Here is a 22,335-nt window from a genome sequence, read left to right as displayed (position 1 = left end):
CATTTTAAAAGTTCCCTGTGTGTTTACACCTATGGTGTGGCATTTGGGAATACACGGCTGTGTGTTGTGTGCATTCACACTTTATACTATTGTGCTGTGCACACCGATGATGTCATAGGGTGTGTTTGTACAGCCGTATCTGGGGGTTATCTTCCGTGTTTTACCGATGGAACTACAATGCTGTTGCCTTTGGTGTTGCATTACTCTTGCCTGCCATGGATTACCTTTCGACCTTCCCTTACTATTTCTGCACATTGCACCTACTATTTTCTGGCATGCATCCTGCAGAGCACTGTCATGTGTACTTTCTGGGACATGGCATATCATGCGTTTTGTGTGCTGCCGCCGTTGTGCTGCCTGTCTGCTTTGCTCTGCTGTGTCCGGTCTTCTGTCTTTGCAGTCTGCTACCTCCCCTACTTTCTTTGCATTCATATGCCTCCACTATCCCGTTTTGCAGGTTTCTGCATGCGGAGTTGTCAGCTGCCGCCGATTGGCCTTCGTGGGTTGATTAGTGTTGATTGCTCATTAGTACTCCAATTACACTTCTTCCGCATTTCCTCATATTCTTAACATCACCTTCCTGTTTCCGATGTTGTTTGTGGGGCAAGCGTCACATGACTAGGTTAAGGGAACGTAGTCATCCTCGTGCACATGCACTTCTGCGTGCATTGTGTGCTCTCAGCTGAACTATTACCCCACACCCCGGTCCTGCAGCTGTGATTTGCGATGTACAGCCCAGGTTTGCTGTGCTCCAGTGTGCTTTCTGCTACAGTGGCACACCCCTCTGCAGATGACATGTATTCCCTCTAAGCCACTCCTCGGTGTATTACCGCTGCGTCATTTGGTACAGCATTACGCCGGCGGGGGATTTGCGATTCAATATTATCTGCCTCATTTGCATGGCATTGACTACTAATTCATAGTTACCACGCTGCACACTGCCGCGAGTCCTTGGCAACCCTTGCACCGTGGTCGTGGCGTTCCATGCATACCATGGTGTATTATGCTGTGACCCTGCTGTGTATTACACTGCTGTTTTATAACAATGTTATATTATTTCATTGTATTGCACCTTCCGCAAACATGTCCTAGGGTTCTGATGTGAGTTGCTGTGGACATGCCATTTAAGTTGTTATTTACATGTTGTGCATGTTTTCTTTTGACATTCTCTGTGTATTTCGCCATTGGCATGTGGTAACAGTGTGACACCTGGGTCCGACACTCTTCCGTTACTCCTATGTTCTGTTTGGGAATATGTAAACTGTTTTTTTTGGTTTACATTGCCGTGGGCTTATGCTACGCCTGTGCCACTTCGTGAATCGCTATATGCCTTCATTTGCATGGTGCAACACCGCACATGGGGTGTTTAGCATACCTACACCAGGGGCTGCGCAGATCCAGCGCACGCTGGTAGTGCACGTGGGATTGGATCGTACCTGAATCGCTCGGTGGCCATATTTGGCGTTGTTATGCCTACGCTATGCGTGCGCCTGGCACAAGGTTCATGAATCCCGGGGATTGACTGTAATGAGAATTATTAACACAGTAGTTGCACATTTTACATTTGGTGTGGTATTACAAAATATAATACAAAACAAATAAGATGTAAAGTTAAATACTGAGAATGGACTTGACTATTTTATCCTTAAACACTAACGGTTTAAACAATCCAAGGAAAAGATCTAATTTATTAAGATATATGAAATTAAATAAAGTACAAGTAGTATTTCTTCAAGAGACTCACTTCAAAAGAAATGATACCTTTAGCTGGAATCCTAATGAATATATGATCTTATCTCACTCTTCATATAAGAAAAAGACTAGGGGAACTTTAATTTTATGGCAAAAAATGTCACTATGCCTCAAATCATTTACAAATATGAAGATAAAAAAGGACTCCTAGCCATAGTAATAGTAAAATATAACAATAGACTCTGGGCATTAGTAAATATATATTGGTTTCCAGGTACTGGGGTTGTGACAGTAAGAAAACACATGGCTCTAATAACTAGAGTATAAAAAGGAAATTTGATTTTGGGAGGTGACTTTAATTGTATATTGGATAAATCAGAGACCAAAAGCAAAAGAATTTTATGTGTAAGTTCTATAGGGAAGCTACTTAAGAAATGGGAAGAAAGCTTAAATCTAATTGATACATTTAGTTATAAGGAGAACAATTCATTATTATTTTCACACCAAGATCACAGATTTGGGACACATACAAGAACTGATAAAATCTTCATATCTCAAGAGCTAAATTCAAAAATAATAAAATTTTCCATAATCCCTTGTCCCTTTTCAGACCATAATTCATTAATTCTCAAAATACATATAGATTATAAGAAATTAATTTTTATGTCAAGAATTCCAGCTTACATTACACAATTAAAACAATTTAAACCTTGGTTAGATTCAGAAGTACAATTCTTTTCAGATATAAACTACACTACTGAAATAAATGTAATTAATTTTTGGGATACCTTGAAAGCCTATCTAAATAGAAAAATTCTTTCATGGTATAAAAACAAGCTAAAAGAGTGGGAATCAGAATTATGTAACATCCAAAAATAAATTACAGATCTCACTATTAATTCATTTACTTACACACAAAATAATCATAAAAAAGCATTGGAAGGCTTAAACAAAAGATATAATGAAATCCTAACTCACAAAACTAATATAGCTGTAGAAAATTTAAAACTTAGTTCCTATGCAGTATCACCCAAACATATGCATAATTTAGCAATAAGATTAAAAAAAAATTCAATTGAAAATAATATTACAAGTATTATACATGAAGGAAGGGAAAAAAAACAAAAAGGTTTCGGATATAAATTATATACTAGATGCATTTAAACATTATTTCTCTGACCATTATAATAATATTTCACATATAACTAATACATCAAACTTAGACCTGAAATTAGTAAAGGTAAAGGCGATACCAGAAAAGTTAAAGTTAGAAATTCAAAAACAAATATCTCTAAAAGAAATTACTCAAAATATCAAAAAAGTAATAAAACACCTGGAATTGATGGAATAATTAATGAATTGTATAAGATATTTCCATCTTCAGTAATATCATTGTTTCACAAAACTTTGAATGAAATTCTAGCACAAAACACAACTCCAATTTCATGGAGATACTCCTTAATTACACCCATTATAAAAGAAAACAAAGACCCTTTACAGTGTAAATCTTATAGGCTACTATCTTTACTTAACAATGATTATAAAATTTTCATGTCAATATTAGTAGAATTAAAAAATCATTGACACACATAATAAATGAGGATCAAACAGGATTAATTTATAAAAGACACACACATGACAATATACAAAGAATTTTAACACTCATAGATTTTCTAAACAGAAACAACCAAGAAGCTCTAATAGTAGCTTTGGATATAGAAAAAGCCTTTCATTCGTTGAGCTGGGATTTTCTTTTTAAGGCTTTAGAATTGTTTGAATTTCCTACTAATTTTATTACACTAATAAAGAATATTTATAAAAACAATTGGCTTATGTAAAACTTGGACCATTTACCTCGAAGGCTATTGAAATAACCAAAGGTACAAAGCAGGGATGTCTGAAGTCTCCCATCCTGTTTGCCTTAGGAATTTAATTATTTGCGTCATTAGTACACCACAACTCTAATATATCAGGCATAGATGTATATGGTCAACTCAATTAAAAAATTATGTTATTTGCTGATGATGTTTTACTCACATTATCTGTCTTGGAGAAATCAGTACAAAAACTAGATGAAATAGTGGAAAGGTTTTATCATATTTCCGGCCTTAGATTTAACAAGGGAAAATCTAATTATATATATTTGAATAAACAGAGAGAATTTACCTTAACTACAAATTGTGTGATAGGAAAACAAGTTCCCATAATAAAATATTTAGGAGTAACACTATGAGATCATTTGGAATCTATGTTAGCCACAAATTATAGCAACACAATTAATACAATAAAAATGTTAATATTAAGCTGGAATAAAATGCTCTTGATATTTGAAGACAGATTACAAATAATAAAAATGACAATGCTTCTAAAAATTAATTACATTGCACAAGTTATTCCTGTAGTACCTAACAAGAAAATCTTGAAAGAAAGAAATAAAATTCTATTACACTTTCTTTGGTATCAAAAAATAAATAAAATAGCCTATACACATCATATTAGATCTTGGGAAATGGGTGGAATTAAACTTCCAGATCTAGAATCATACACAAAAGCTTCCATATTAAGAACTATCATTAATTGGATAGATCCTAATTATTCTTCAACATGAAAAACATTGCACACTTTTATTTTTCTAAATGAAAATAAAATAATTATACATTGTATATCGAGTGAACAAAATAATAGGATGTGGCACATATTGACTGTTAATATTTAATATAATATAACAAAACCAACAAACTCAAATTATATAAAAAATATTTACAATTTATTCAGAAGATTTATATATACTAACACAGATATTAAGATTTGGCTAGACTTGATAATACCCTTTAGGTCTACAAATAATTTCTTCAATAAAATTCATAATGTTATCTTAACTAGATAGGAGGGGAAAATGTCACTTATTGGCAACATTGTATAGAGAATCAAATAGTATTAGACATTCAACAAATTCAGAATAAATATGACATTCCATCAACAGATTGGTTGATACTACAAAGCATATTATCATATGTTAAGGATCTTAATAGTAAAATTATTAATTCTCCTTATAAAACTAGTCCAAATTTGATAAGTCTAATATCTGAAGTTATTTATGACAATTATAATTGGACAAATCTAATTTCAAAATTATACAAAATATTGATGACATATAAAACTAACCCTAATGCAAGATACTGGGATTTCATAGTAAAAGGATGTCACACTAATCTATCAATTGAGAGCAAAACAAATCTTTTATGTTCTGTTAACTTAACATTTAATTTACAAGTATGGAAAATATTTTACATGGAAACATATTCACAGGGCATTTATTACACCTGATAAACTAGCCAAATTTAATTCACTTGATAAATCCATTTGTTGGAGATGTTCTTTAAACTGTAAAGCTAATTGGTCTCATATATTTTTTGATTGTATTAATATAAAAAAATTGTGGGAAGAAATTACTATTTTTCTCCAATCTATATTCACAGATACCTTCATTTTAACCAAATATTTAGTCCTCGTAAATGTTAATGATACTATTGGAATGAATAAAAAAGATCTATATCTACTTTGGTCCATACTAGATGTGGCAAGGAAATGTATAACTAGAAAGTGGAAGTCTTCACAAGAACCTACACTGGAAGAATTCTTGAGATTGATGGAAGAAACAGCGACATTAGAAATCAAGGTGAAGGAACCGAGAATTTCATCTAAAACATGGACAAACAATCCTTGGGAAAAATTTTAGCTCTTACTGAGACATTAAAATGAACCCTAAATAATTAATGTGTAACTTTATACTTTATTAATTGAATACTATAATTTTTTCTTACTAATTTCATACATTTTATTAATTCTTTTTCCTTCCTTTATAAAGGTCAATTGTACATAGTGTATATAAAGGTTTATAATACTTGTTTATTGATGAGTGTATTGTTAAACATTATATTATTTGGAAAATAAAAAAAATTGAAAAAAATAATGAATTGCCTATGTTACACTAAAACTATAATAAGCTAGTAATATTGCAATAGGGAATGTATGGCAAACTGATAATAGGTTTATAGTTACTTGGTATCTCTGACAAAGAGGACATTCTCAGGACTGCAGCATCCACCCCCTTTAAATCTGCAACACAGTACTGTATCAGCAATCCATCCACATACTGTGGGAGTAGAACCCACAACCTTCTGCATCCAAAGCAAATATGCTACCTGTTGTGCTACTAACACAAACTTGGCATATGCAGCACTAAACTTCTCTCCCCCTGAAGAACTATGCAGCACTAGAAATCTGGAAAAGCCAACATTTATTGGTGGGGGGAACAAAGGCCCAAAACCAGGGACACATTTTAGACTTTGATTGTATAATCTTAGAATGTTGCTAGAATAAAGTGTTTTGTGTTACCATACATTTCCTGAAAAATTGGATGACAAACTTAAATGGTTATCATTATTACACACACAGCAGCAAGCAAAGGAACTAGCACATTAATACACACACACACACACACACACACACACACACACACACACACACACACACACACACACTCACACACACACACACACACCAGCAAGCAAAGGAACTAGCACATTAATCCACCACACACAAACGCGCGCACACACACACACACACACACACACACACACACACACATACAAGCAAGCAAAGGAACTAGCACATAAATCCACACACACCAGCAAGTGAAGGAAGTAGCACATTAATACACACACACACACACACACACACACACACACACACACACACGCACACACACACACACACACACACACACACACACACACACAAGCAAGCAAGCAAAGGAACCAGCACATTAATACACACACACATACAAGCAAGCAAAGGAACTAGCACATTAATACACACACACACACACACACACACACAAGCAAGCAAGCAAAGGAACTAGCACATTAATACACACACACACACACACACACACACACACAAGCAAGCAAAGGAACTAGCACATTAATACACACACACACACACACACACACACACACACACACACACACACACACACACACGCGCGCGCGTGCGCAAGCAAAGGAACAAGCACATTAATACTCACGCACACACCAGCAAGCAAAGGAACTAGCACATTAATCCACAATACACACACACACACACACACACACACACACACACACACACACACACACACACACACACACACACACACACACACACAAGCAAGCAAAGGAACACACACACACCAGCAAGCAAAGGACTTAGCATATTAATCCACACACACACACACACACACACACACACACACACACACACACACACACACACACACACACCAGCAAGCAAAGGAACTAGCACATTAATACACACACACACCAGCAAGCAAAGGAACTAGCACTTTAATAACAGCAAAGGAAATAGCACAAAACTAGCAGTCATATTCAAAATAATAAAAGCAGCCCTTACTGTTGGCAGTTCACATAAGCAGTCATCATATTCAAAATAAAATAATCCCTTAAAAGGAGCTAGCACACACAGAGCAGTTCAAATTCAATGAAATTAAAACCGGACAGCAGTACCATAAAGTTAAGTAAATGGCTCAGCAGAGAAAACAAAGTGCAACATTGCAAAGGAATTAAGAAGAAACAAATGCTGCCATCAAGTTAAATTAAGTAAATGGCTTGGCAGAAAGTTACTGTTGGCAGTTCAGCTCAGCAGAGAGCAGTGCAGTACACTAGAAAAAAAGTAACTGTTGGCAATTCACATTCAATGAAATCAAAACCGGATGACCAGTTATAACAGCAAAAGTAGTAGCACACACAGAGCAGTTCTTAACATTGCAAAGGCAAACTAAAAAGAACTAGCAGTCATATTCAAAATAATAAAAGTAGCCCTTACTGTGTTTCATGCTCTTGTTCCATTAACGGCTTTTAAACCAAATGGACTTACACAAACACAAGTAGCATTAATGGCTGTTAAACTAAGCGGACACACACACACACACACACACACACACACACACACACACACACACACACACACACACACACACACACACACACACACACACGCTGTTAAACTAAATGGACTTACAAGAAGATAAAAATACAGAACCCCTTTGCAGCAGCATTAGTGGACTTTGTGTTCTTGCAGTTCATGGACTTGTTAAAATACAGAAGATCCCACACTTTCTACAGAAGCCATTAACGGCGTTAAACTAACTTTGTGAACTTATATCTACTTGCAGCAGTACGGCTCTTGAAACCTGGCAGTAGTTAAAATACAGAAGCCACTAAGCCAGCAGAAGATAGAACTTGCAACAGATACAGTTCTCGGACTTACACACATTTTGCCATTACTTCATTTCACTTCATTCAATGCACACACACCCCTTGTGTAAAGTGCGGACCTGGTTAAATTCAAATGTGGTGATAATTAAAATCCTTTTTACTTTTTGTCCTCCTTATTTGTCCTCCTTACCTGCAGCAGCTAGGGAAATGCACGCATGGATGGCTGAAATACATGCTGGAGCAGCGGGGAAATGCATGCAGGGCTCCCAGGCTACAGAAACAAACTTAAAGTACAGTGAATCTCTGGAATCCTAATTCTGACAGGCTGGCAGGCTGTTCACAGAGCTGACATCATCGTGCACAGCTCTGCATGTGATGACGAAATATCAAAAGCCAGGGGGGAAAAATAATTTAAAAAAAAAAGCCGCGAAATTTGGAAATTAAGGAGGTGCCACTCGGGAATCATGGCACCCTGTTATTTGGACCTCAAAACTGGTAAAAAATGAGAAATTTGGTACGGTTGAGAGGTATGAGCTGGATCTTTAAACAAAATGTCTCAAGGCAGCTGAGAAAAACAAGTTGGTATGCAAAGACAGAGAGGGTTAAAGAAAGGTTGAAGCTACAGAGAGGGAAATGGAACACCAGCATGAGAGAGACTGATTAATATTGTATAGCTGCACATGAGTAGTTGTGTGGGGTCAATTAGGGTACACTGTTTTTTTCACACAGCTAGGCTTGTAAAGGCCCTAGAGCCATTAGCTTAGTAACCTCCTATGAACTATGAACCTATTTGTCTACAGAGAGATAAGATGGGGAACAGAAGCCAAATTAGGAGCTAACAGGGATAACACCAAGGTAGTAGTGGGGTGTCAGGAAATTGCAATATCTCCATATTATCATAAGGTCTTACAGCCTATCTTGTTAAAAAGTATTACTAAGAAGAGTACTGCATAAATATTAACTATAACTGTTGACAAGCCTTCAGTTGTCAGAGGGGAGCATTGCTTATCTGCGCAGTCCACTCTATTTAAGACCATTGGATGGGATCACTGCCATATGAAGCATGGGTTGAATGTGAGGCCAGCTTTTCGGAGGTGCCTAAACCTTAAAGAAAAAAAAAAACAGAGCTGAAAGGTTGCAAGATGTTTATAAGCAATTGCTTAGAGACAGCTTGCAAACAGTCAAACTTTTTTAAAAAGGTTGTGCTGAGTTATTTGGTTATGTAGCGAACTTAAGAACGAGTTTAATGCTGCTCAGTGTGAAAAGAGAAACTGAGGAAAAGGAGTGCTACTGAAATCGTTATTTGGAGTTAGTTAATATTCAGTTTGGATAAAATTCAGTTGCTGGCTAGTAAGTATACTGGCTGGATGCCAGCAAAGAAGAAATGTTAGAATCTGTAAGAAAATCAACCAGAAAATGGGAACAGAAAACAATGGCGGATCTTGCAGGTGTTCAGCAAAAAGCAGTTCAAGCTTCAGCTTTGGTTCAAGATATGGCCACCAGTAATTTAGAGGAAAAAATAAAATCACGTGCTCAGAAATGATTACAATAAATGAAACACTGAAGGAGTATATTAACTCAAATAACAAACGGCTGGAAAAATATAAAAAACTTTACCTAGTTATTCAAATGAACTGACAAAACTGCAAAAATCAGAAGTTTAAATGAAGAAAAGATTGACTGAACATGAGGCTTCTCAGGAAGAGCTGTTTCAGAGTTAGAGTTAAAAAAACAGAACATGCAGAGAAACCTGAGATTTTCTGCTGTACTAGAAACTGGAAGACATAGACTGTGTTAATTTTATGAAAGCACAAATAAGCAACTGGACTGGTGTCCCAGGATTTGTTAATTGAAAGGGCACATTGAGTGTATGCTCCAAACCTGGCCATGTGAAAACAGCTAAGACCTATTAGTAAAGATGCAATCATACCAGCAGAAACAGTTGATCCTGACAAAACTGTGGAAGAAGGGAAACATATTAAAAATTGGAGACAACAGAGTTGTAAAACAGAATGCATGTGCTGTATTTTTAAGAAGCATATCAAGGAATGAATGTGGACATATAAATAGCAGGCATGTGCTATACCCAGTGCCATTCTGAGAGTGCAGCCAGGGAGTGAGCATGTATGATTGCAATAGCTAGTTTGTATATAAGTTACCTAAGTTAAAGTCATTAGAATTCTGTTATGATGTGTTTGTATATAATAAGGCTGCTTGAACAGAACCCATGAAGACTCTTCTATTGTATCCTGAGTAGGAGAGCAACAAGAGTGTTTATGGAAAATGATTATTCACTGTACACTAGGCAAAAGAGAAGCAAATTTATTTGAGCAATCACAGAAATTGGAGAGGCAGGTATGAGATTCAAGCTGCTCTATCCAGTTGTCTTCAGAATATTTTTTCCTGGAGGATCAAAGGCATTTTTGATGCAAAAGAGGCTAAGGAGGAAATAAAAATGTTTATCCAGCAAAACATGAGCCAGCAAGAAGAAGGGGACTCTGCTTCTCATTCTTTTGACAGTAACGCTCATAGAGAGAGACTTTGTGAAACCTTTTTGAAAGTTCCGATGGAAAATGCTTGAAAGACTGAAAAAAGCACAGGGATTGACTAGAAGAATCAGGAGTACCTTGGACTTGAAGCAGAGTCCTGTGCTTGGAAATGGAGATGATCAGGAAGATGACCACGAAGCATCAATTGCATTTGTGAAATATGTCTTTGCAAATGAAAATGGCTAAGAAAACACTGTACTTTTGTTGAGTTTGTTAAACTTGTAGGTGGTTTGTGAAGTATATACCCCACATTATGTCTTAAATGCTTAGAAAGACACTAAAGGGAAAAAAAGTGACTAAGTAAAACAAATTTTGTTATTATTACTATAGGTATAAAATATTTCATGATATATTCTAAGTTATTACATTTCATTACTGCACCTTTTGGACAATGGATTTCCATGGCTTAAGTCTTACTTTTAATTCATTTAAATATAAACTGTCTAAATTTCTGTTTTTATGTACTTATGTAAGGTGTTATTTTATTATTATATTGCTGACTTACTTTTATTTGGAGCTTTTCTCCCTGGGCCTCCACTGAAAATGGGCCTTTTAACCCAGTTGGACATCCCCAGTAAACAAATGTTGAATAAATAATAAACAGCCTGTAATATTGTAATGCAGTTTTGTATAGTGTACAGTCAGGGGAATTTTAAATGTGGGTGACTCTTTTCAGAGATTCTTGTATGTGTTAAAACATTAAAGTAAATAGGCCCCTTTTGGTGTAATAATTATAAGTTTTACAGTATAACAAGAGAAAGGCTGAACAAAAGTAAGTTTAAGTTTATATAATGCTATGATCTTAGTCTGCAAGGGTGGGGTGTAAAGGTTTACTGATTATATTACATGTAGAACTAAGATAATACTATCCCTTGTTTTAACTGGGTGGGTGCCTAGATTAATGGTCTTCGTTTAAAGTACAAATAAGTTTTTTTTGTAAGCAAATAGGCTTGAAAAAATAAGACACAATGATGAAAGCAATGAAAACTTATAAGCTTCTTGCATCTGTAAAGGTATTAGCTTTTTTTGCAATAGCAAATGTGTTCAGTTAGAGATAGGAAATGAGCAGCTGAAGGCAGTTAGCCAGGGGAATTCTATGCATTCTCTTCTGAGTGAAATTTATAAAGATTCCTTCATACATCTACAAGTTGTTAGCTGTTTTACCCCTCACTGCTGACTACTTTTACATAGAAGCAAGCTGTTTGGAGGTGCAAGCAAATATTATTAAGAGTTCTTAGCATTCTTTGCTGACGAAAATGCAAAATGTAATGGTACAACCAGCAGTTCAGTGAAAAAAATAAAGTTTGAAATTATGGGAAGTGAATAAGAAATAGTAGCCTCCACAGCAACCTTAACACTTTAATATGTTTAAAACAACAAGGGGCATAATTTAGTTGTATTTAAACTTAGTCAGAACACTTTTTCTTGGGGCTAAAAGTCGGTGCTTTCTGAAAGCATGCAAGCTGTTTTTCACATTTAGGAGGGGAATAGAGATAAGAAAAAAATCAGACAGAAATTGGTGCAAATGGGAACACAGACTGCAATGTGTGCTTCAGCTTGAGTAACCTTAATTTTAGCTTACATTAAGCCTGTGGATGCAGCTGTCAATTTGGGGCAATCGTTCTTATCCGGGTGGTCAATATAAGTGGGAACACAGACTGTAACATGTGTTTTAGCTTAGGTAATCTTAATGTTAGCTTAGTTATGCCTTTGGGTGCAGCTGTCAATTTGGGGCAATTATTCCTATTTGGATGGTTAAATGTAATTTCTTGAAAATGTACTCAGTCTTGTGCATTTATTATAAATTAATGGGGCTGGGGGAGTTCTGAAAATATATTTAGTTTTTTTTGTTTGAGCGTTTTCATTAAAGCAAAAATATCTTGAGAAATATGAGATAGGTTCAAATGGAGACAAGAAGAAATAACCATATAAAAGAGCAGCCTACTAAACATTAGTGTACAAGTAAGACAAAAATTGGAAATGCACATTCAAAAATAATGTCATGTATAATAAGTAGGAGCACTAGTTTTTACCAAAATAATGACTCTCTCCATAGTATCTTGGAATATAAATGGCCTTACATGTATAGGCAAAAAGGAAACAGTACTGAATTATATAAATAAATGCAGAGTGCAAATAGCAATGCTACAGGAGACACATTTGGAAAGAAATGAACATGTGAATTTCACAAAGAATAGATTTCAGGATGGACATTAAGCAGAATATCAGAGACAAAAAGAAAAGGGAAGTAATGATACTGATTGCTAGAGGGGCTCCAATAGCAGTAGAAGAGGATTTCTAGTAGTAAGAGGCTATTGGCAAGTGAACAGTCTTACACTGGCATGTATTTATATTCCACCCCAAATTGTTATTATGGAACATAAGAAATTTTGGGGAGATATATATCTAAGTCAACTTCCAAGATTGATGCACACTAATCAATAGCTTAACTTCAGCTCTCCCAGTGTGAAAACAGAAACTGATAGATGACAACTAGTTATATTGTCAGCTTGAGTAAAATTCAGTTACTGGCTACTACGTTCACTGCCTGGATGCCTGCAAAGAAGAAACTAAGACAGCCTGAAAGAAATTCAGCTAGAAAGGATGAAGAAAAAACAATGGCTGGGAAGAATCATGCAGCTGTTCAGCAAAAAGCATTCCAAGCTTCAGCTTTGGTGCAAGACATGGCTTCCAGTAATCTAGTGGAAAAAATAAGTCAAATGTGCTCAGAGATGACTATAATAAATGAGAGACTGAAGGAGTGCATCAATTCAGATAACAAAAGGCTGGAAAATTCTGAAGATGCTTTAAACAGATATGCAGATGAGCTGATAAAACTGCAAAATCAGAGGGTAAAACAAAGAAAAGGTTGACTGAGTATGAGACTGCTTAAGAAGAGATGTTTAAAAAAATGGTGAAATTAGAGGGGAGAGCACATAGGAAAAATCTGGGATTTTTTGCTGTACCAGAGAAACCAGATGGAACATATTGTATTAATTTTATGATGGCACAAAAAGGCAACTGAACTGGTAGTCCACAGCAGGAACTGTTATTTAAAAAGGGCAAACTGTGTGTATGCTCTAAATATGGCCATAAGAAAGCAGCCAATACCTTTATTAGTAACAAACCTACTAGCAGAAAGAGTTGATCCTGACAAAACTGTGGCAAAAAGGCAAATTGTTAAAAGGTTTGATTCATTAGAGTGTTTGTAGAAAATTATTATTCGGTGTACATCAGGCAGAAGAGAGACAACTTTATTCCAGTAATCAGGGAATGTTGAGAGGCAGGTATGAGATTCAAGCTGCTCTATGCAGCTGTCTTCAGAATATTTTTTTCCTGGAGGATCAAAGTCATTTTTGATGTAGAACAGGCTAAGAATGAAATGCAAAATTTGTCCAACATAAAATGAGCCAGCAAACAGAAGGGGACTCTATTTCTCATTCTTCTGATAATAAAACCCATGTAGAAACTTTTTCCACTGTTTCAAGGAAAATGTGATATTAAGAGAAAAGCATAGGAGTTGAACAGAAGAATTGGGAGCACCATGAAATTGAACAGGAATCAGAGTTGGAAGCTGGAGATGAACAGGAAGACCAGCAACATGGAAATTAGTGAATAAATATGAAACTGCAAAGCATCAATCACATTTGTGAAATATAGCTATATAAGAATAAGTGGAAAAAGTGGACTTTGTTGACTTTGTTAAACATGTCATTGAAAGGACTCTGAGGGGAGGGGAGGTAGAAGGAAACAGGTAACTATAAGTAAAACAATTTATTTTCTTAACAGTATTTCTATGAAACTTTTCACAATATGAATTGCATATTTCATAGTAAAGTATTTTTAGCTGTTCTTGATTGTGATAAAATTATTAAAGTAAACAGATGCTTTTTCTTCCTCTTCTTCTCTTTCTTCTTTTTTTGATATTAAGAAATGTAGGCATTACAAAGCAAAAAGATAAGAAAAGCTAGACAAAAGTATGTTTAAGTTAATGGTCTGTAAACTTGGGATGTTGAGGTGGGGATGGGGTGTAAAAGTACACAGATCATAATATATGAAGAGCTGATACATTTTCTTTTACTTCTGCACAGATGAATATTTGGAGTAAGACCCTTGTCATAATCTAATAACAAATGTTAAGTGGAAAAAAAGTAAATATGAGAACTCCCAATAAAATGAAAAAAATTCCTTTAGCAATAAAAGTTTCAGCTGGTCGTTCAGGCTACAACAGAGGACTACATTTTCACTTTTTTCTCTTACTTCCATGGAGGCAAGCTGGTAACAGAGCAATAAAAAACAGACCACTGATTTCTTCAAGGCTAAAAGTTAATGATTCTGAAAGCTTGCATATAGTTTTCACATCTGGAGGGGGGGAATAAAGATAAAAAAAGAACAGACCGATTAGTGTAAGTAGAAGCACAGGCAATAACATGTGTTTTGGCATGGATGACCTCAGTTTCATGGTAATTAGGGTCTGTATTAGAGCCATCTATTTAGCACAAATGCTACTATTAAAAGGGTTGAGTTTCATTATTCAAAGATGTACATAGTTATGTGTGTTTGTATTAAGTTAACAGGTTCTGGGTATGTGTGTTTTTGTTTCTTTTTATTAAAACAAAAAGTCTTGTAAAATGTGACATAGGTTCCAATGTCAATGATAAGAAAAAATTGTGTAAAGGATTAACCTGCTAGACATTAATGGATTCACCTATCACGAAACCTGGAAATAGACATTTAAAAAACTTTCCATATATAATAAGTGGGAATAATGGTTCTTTCCATAATGGAGACACTTTCCATATTATCTTGGAATGGGAATGGTCTCCCAGGTATAGACTAAAAGAAAAGAACACTTAATTATATTAAAAAATGCAAAGTGCAAATAACAATGCTACAGGATACACATTTTGAAAGAACTGAGTATATGATTTATACAAAAAAAAGGATTTCAGGATGGATACACATCCCGTAACTATTTTAGATCAAACACAAATAATTACTAAGATGAGACACTGGTCCTTTCCCAATCACCTGTTAAAAAGAAAGGAATTTAAGGAATAGGTAATGGAAATTGTCTAAGAGTTATTAGGGAAGATAGAAAATACTCCAGAAGTTACAGCTAGTGAGTGGGATAAAATAAAAGTGGAGATTAAAAATAGGGAAGAAATACAAGAAAAGGAGATCTGTCTAAGAAGTAATATGATTTTTTAGAGGGCCTGACAAAGGTTAAACTATTACAAAATAAAGGGAATGTCATCGAACAAGAATAGTCACAAATACTGAATGCTAAAGAGAAATTAAGGGAGTACCTAGGTAATATGCATGAGTTTAGAAAGATTGCTGCTAAGCAACTGTTATTTGATAATAACTCCAGAGCACAAAAACTTTTGGTACTACAACTTAGGCAAAGTAGAAAGAGTTGTTGCAAACTTAGGGAGCCTATAACAAGAAAAATAACCAACAATCCTGTAGAGGTATTACAGATATTTGGAAATGTGCAGAGAAGAAGTGAAATCAAGAAAAAAAACACAAATATGAAAGACTTAAATTTGCCAAATTTAGAGGCAAATGAAGCTCAATAACTAACAGTTAAGACAGGAGGAGATGAAAAAAATAGTGACAGATAACCAATCTACAGGAAAGTCTCAAGGAATAGATGGTATTCCGGTGGAAGTATGGAAGTCAGGAGGGAAAGAAAGTGATAAAGATCTGGAAAATGTTGTTTAATGGCATTTTAAAAGGAGGGGAGGTACCAACATCCTGGAAAAAAAGCTGTTGTGTATGTAATACCTAAAGAAGGTAAAGACTCATCTGATCCAGATTTATATAGGCCCATTTCAATTTTAAGCTATGATTATATATATTTCATTAATAAACCATGATTATAAAATGTTTATGTCTATAATGGATAAAAGATTGGCAAAGGTGATGCCAAAATTTATAGCTATAGACCAATATGGTTTTGTGGAGGGGAGGCAAACACTGGATATTATTAACAGAATAACAATGATCCAGAGGGAAGCAGTAAGTATGAAAATATGACTGTTATTTGTGGGTCTTGATGCAGAAAAAGCATTTGATAGAGTATGTTGGGACTTTATGAGCAGGGCAATGGAAGCATGTGCAATCCCCTGATAAAATTATAAGGTTGATTAGGAAGATATATGAGGGATAGAAGGCCAAAGTTAAAGTGGGTGGGTTCCTCTCTGATAGTTTCTGCTTGAGCAGAGGAACCAGGCAGGGGTGTTCTCTTTCCTATTTGTTATTTGTGTTATATTCAGAACCATTGGCAAAGAAAATAAGGGACTCAGAAATTCAAGCATATAATTGGTATGATGTTCAAGAAAAGTTGGCTTTATTTACAAATGATATTATTTTGTACCTGACGGAACCAGAAAATCATGCCTCAGTGTTGTGGAATATTCTGAGACAGTTCCATGTGTTTTTCATAATATACAATTAACAAAGATAAAACAAAGGCTATAGCTATAAACAATGTACCCACGCGTGAATTCATCCAGCAATACTCGTATTTATGGGAACATGATAAAACAAAGTATTTAAGAATATGAATTAATAAGGATTCAGTTATGGCAGCTAAAGATATATGGAAAGAGACTAAACAAAAGATAATACAAAAACAGAAACTGGAAGTTATTGCCTATGGATATGGATAACAAGATATAAGCCATAAAACTGTTTTTAGTCCCTTTAGTTTTATACAGAGGTCAGGCATATTTTTATCAACCAGAGGAGAAGGTGTGGATGGTAATTAATAAAGAATTGAAGGATTTTATTTTGAAGGGAAAGAGGGCAAGAGTCAAGTGGGAATAAGCTGATCCTCCCAACAGAACAAAAAGGTTTATGATTACTTGATTTGAAGGAATATTTTAGAGCTACACAGTTAAGGAACTTGTGCATAACACTATAAAAATGCTATAATTCAAATTGGAAAGGGATGATGAAGAAGTGGGGGTGTAATTTAAGAAATAAGCAAATAACTGGATTTTGGATGTATATCCTTAAGGGGAATAACAACAGTTATACAGAATATTATATTCATAAAGTTTCAGAAAGTATATTAAGAACTACGTCAACATGGGAATGGATTTTCTGCTAATAGGGATGAATGCAATTAGGGGTACAGAGAATAGGCAAGAGGGGCCTGGAATTTACTGGAGGAAGCTGGCAAAGGAACTAAAGTATTGGGAACAAATAGTTGGAGAAGGAAAGATAACAGAATGGGAAGAGGCCAAGAAGCCATTTGGATTGCAGGTTAGTGATTGCCTTCTCTGTCAGGGATTGATATCAGAATGTAGACAATAAAAAAGGGACAGAGGGATTCTAAATAAAAGACCTGTACTGGTTGAGGTTTTGCTTGAATCTAGAACAGAAGATGCTGTTAAAAGGAATAATTAGTACGGCATATAAAATATTGCATAATAACTGTAGGGATCTATCAAAGTAGGTCGGAAAAGCTTCGGAAGAGAGATTAGATATTTGATTCACAAAGAAGCAATGTGAGAATATAAGTATGGCTTCCAAATATGCAACATAATCTAGAAGATTTGTTTGCACAGATGCTTTAATACCCCAAGCAGACTGCAAAGATTTTTTTTCTTAGGCAGATGATGGTTTAATTTTGGTGGGGAAGAATGAGGTAACTGGGAGTATATGTTTTGTGATTGTAATGAGTTGGCAGAGTTTGAAAAGTCCATACAGTGTACTCTGTCAGAAATAATGACAAGCAAATGAGTCTTATAGAAATGATTTTTTGAGCTGGGATACAGGATCTTTAACTGCCTAGATATGGTAAGTCCTTGCTAAGTGCATTTCTGGTGGCTACCAAAAAAGTAATTACTAGAAAATGGATATCAAACTCTAAACCAACTATGCTTGAAATGGTGAATCTTGTAACAGAGATAAAAGAACACGAACTAAGATCTTCAGAAAAAGGATAGGAGTCAATTACATAGAAAAAATGGAAGTTGTGGAAACAATGCATGCAGAAAAATGTTTTAGAGGAAGAATGAGGTTAAAGAGAAGGCAGAAATTTAATAAGTTATGTAACATTGCTTAGATTATATGATATATAACAATATATGTGATGTATAGTGTTTGTTAATGTGAACTTGTTAATATGGTTTAATTACTTTTATATAAATGTAAGTTTGCCTTTATCTTAAGTGATAATTCAGTAAAGGTGCTTAAAAAAGAATATTTTGGGAGAAATAATCAGCTTTCATTGGGGAATATTACTTATAAGTGGGGAATGGTACTTGATTTACAATAGTGAGGCTGAATCAGGGGGACCTAGAAAGAAAAATATAACAAAAGAGGATAGATTTCTGAAGAAATTTATGAAAATATTTGGTATGGAACATGTGAATTCAGTAGTAAGAAATTGGACAGAATTTACATATTATTCCCTGAGGTATTAACTATTTCGTATCATGCACTGATAAAACTTGAGATAAAAATGCAGGGTAATTAAGTAAAAATGAGACACTGGTGCTTTCCTCTATCAAATGCTTTCTCTGCATCAAGACTCGCCAGCAACAGTGTCATTTTCTTACATTCTGCTTCCTTCTGAATCATTATTTCTCCAGTAAATTCCAGGTCCCTCTTATCTATTCTCTATACCCCTAATTGCATTCATCCCTACCTGTTAAAAAGAGAGGAATTAAAGGAATTGTTAGTGGAAATTATTCAGGAGATATTGGGGAAAATAGAATTTTTTTCAGAAGGAATAGCTAGTGTGTGGGATAAAATGAAAATGGAGGTGAAAGATGGGGAATAAATAAAAGATAAAGAAATATGACTGATAAGTACTTGGAATTATTTAGAGGGGCTGACACAGGTTAAAGTATTGCAGAACAAGGTGAATCTCACAGAACAAGACGGGGAGCAACTTCAGGGTGCTAAAGAGAAAATAAGGGAGTATATGGATAATATGAATGAGTTTAAAAAAACTTTTAGTACAGTGATAGACAACAGAAATAAAGGATTGGTGCCAAATATAGGGAGCCTATTGCAAGAAAAATATCTAGATATCCTATAGAGATATTAGAGGTATTTCAGAAATTTTATGAAAATTTGTATAAAGCAGAGAAATGTGGAAACCAAGAAAAAAGCACAAATGGAAATATTTATGGAAGATTTAACTATGCCAAGATTAGAGAAAGATGAAGCTCAGTAACTGATATTTAGCATAAGTAGAGATAAGATAAAAACAGTGATGTATAATAAATCTTTAGAGAAGTCTCCAGGAACAGATGACACTCCTGTGCAAGTTTGGAAGTTAGGAAGGTTAATAGTATTTTAAAAATGAGGGTAAGCAGCATCTTTGCAAGACAGCAGTAGTAGCTGTATTACCCAAAGAGAGTAAATACCAGTCAGACCCAGCCTTATATAAACCCATTTCAATTTGAAACTATGATTCTGAAGTGTTTATATCAATACTAGCTAAAAGAATGGAAAAAGTGTTGCAAAAATTGATAGATGTAGACCAGTATATGGTTTTGCGGAGTGGAAACAAATACATGACAACATTAATAGATCAATGATGATTCAGAAGGAAGCAGAATGTAAAAAAATGACGCTGTTTTGGTGAGTCTTGATGCAGAGAAAGCATTTGATAGCGGAAGCTGGGATTTTATGAGTATGGCAATGGAATAATTTGGAACAATAATAATGTTAATTAGGATGTTAATTATGAGGATCTATGAAGTATCGGAGGACATAATTAAAATGGGAGTGTTCTTCTCTGATAAGTTATGTTTTAACAGAGGAACCATGCATGGGTATCCTCTTTCCCTTTTATTATTTGGTTTATATTTAGAGCCACTGGCAAAGAAAATAAGGGACTCAGAAATTCAACAATATAATTGGTATGGTAGTCAAGAAAAGTTAGCTGTTATTGTAACTAATCATATGTGGGAAGAGACTAAACAAAATATAAAACAAAAACTGAGAAACTGGAAGCTGTTGTTTATGGGTATGGATAGTAAGATATAAGTGATTTAAATGTGTTTTAGTCCATTTAGTTTTTCTAAACAGTTCAGGCATATTGTTTCAACCAGGAGAAAAGCTGTGGTCAATAATTAACAGATAGTTGAAGGACTTTATCTGAGAGGGAAAGAGGGCAAGAGTTAAGTGGGATCAGTTTATTCTCCCAATAGAACAAGGTGATTTAGGATTACCTGATTTGAATGACTATTTTAGGGCTACATGGTTAAGGCTCATATACATAACACTAGCAGAAAGATATAATTCAAACTGAAAAGTGATGATGAAGAAGCAGTGGGGGGGGGGGTCAAGAAATAAAGAGAGTGGGATTTTGGATGCAGATCCTGATGGAGAATAATAACCACCATACAGAATAGTGTATTCTTAAATTTGCAGAAAGTAGTCTAAGAATTAAGCCAATGCATGAATGGAGAAAGGAGATTTTGACAATAGGGATGACAGTAGGTAGGGGTACAGAAATGAAGTAAAAGGGTGACTGAAATTTTCTGGAGAAAACTGGCAAATAAGTGAAGAAGGAAAGGTAATAAGGTGGGATAAGGCCAAAAAAAAAGTTTGGAATGCAGGTTAGAAACTGCTTTACTTATTAGGGATTGATATCAGAGTATAGGGAAAGAAAAAGCGATAGGGGAGTCCTATGTGAAAGACTGGCTTTAGTGGAGTTTTCATTTAATCTAGAAAAGAAGCTGCTGTTAAAATAAGATAATTAGTAGGGTATATGAAATAATGCATGGTAACTATGAGAAGCAATCAGGAGATTAAAAAAGATTGGTAAGAAACACTGGAAAAGCAATTCACAAGAGAACAATGGGACAGCATATGTATGACTGTGAAGTATGCAACTAAATCTGGAAGATTTAAGATTTTTGCTTGGAAACATTTGCATAGGTATTTTTATACACCAGCAGACTTCAAATAATTTTTCTGCAGGTAGATAGCAAATACTGGAGGTATGATGGGAAAGAAAGAAGTAACTGGGAACATATTTTTGGAAGTGTAATGAGTTCACAAATTAAAAAAAACTCTCTACACTGTACTCTGTCAGAAATGCTGGAGGAGCATATGGCTGTAATTAAGGAAATGATTATTTGGAGCTGGGGCACAGTATCTGAAATGCCTACCACAAAGCAATTACTAGAAAATTGAAATCAAAATATAAACCAACTGTATTTGAAGTACTGAATATTATTAATGAGGCAAAATAAGTGGAAGAAGGATCTTTGGAAAAGGGAAGGAGCAAATTGCACCGAAATAAGGATTTGTGGGAACAATACATGCAGGATAATGTTCAGGAGGAGGAGGAATGATGTTTAAGGGAAAGCAGGAATTGAATGAGTTATGTAATGTTGGACTGAAATACAGTTGTTACAAAGAAAGAAAGAAAACATGTAAGGGGGAATTCAATAAAGCCTACACAGTCTTTTTTTACCATGTAGGCATCGTGCCGTGCTGCTTACACATCAAGTAAGGAGGTTTTTGATTCAGAAAGTGCTGCTGAGTGGCACATACAAGCATGCCAATGTGGAAACTTCCCTGTCATGCAAATCACCTCATAAGCAGGTGAATCTCATGCAAATGAGACAGGTAAAGTGATCCAGCAAGCAGATAGGCAGCTCTGCAGACCCTGTGTCAGTGTCCATAGTGAACATGGAAAAATTCCGTGTACAGGAATATAGACAAACAAAAGGGGCTGTACAAATGTAGATAGATGGGCAGAAATGGCATATCATGTACAGATATGAGTGAAACTATTCTCTGTGTGTCTGACAAATTAAAGGAAATAAGTTAAA

The sequence above is a fragment of the Protopterus annectens genome, chromosome 3.part0, assembly GCF_019279795.1.
Source record: "Protopterus annectens isolate FY-2018-M chromosome 3.part0, PAN1.0, whole genome shotgun sequence".
Taxonomy (NCBI): domain Eukaryota; kingdom Metazoa; phylum Chordata; order Ceratodontiformes; family Protopteridae; genus Protopterus; species Protopterus annectens.
The sequence above is the reverse complement of the archived record's forward strand: the minus strand, read 5'-3'. Positions refer to the sequence as shown.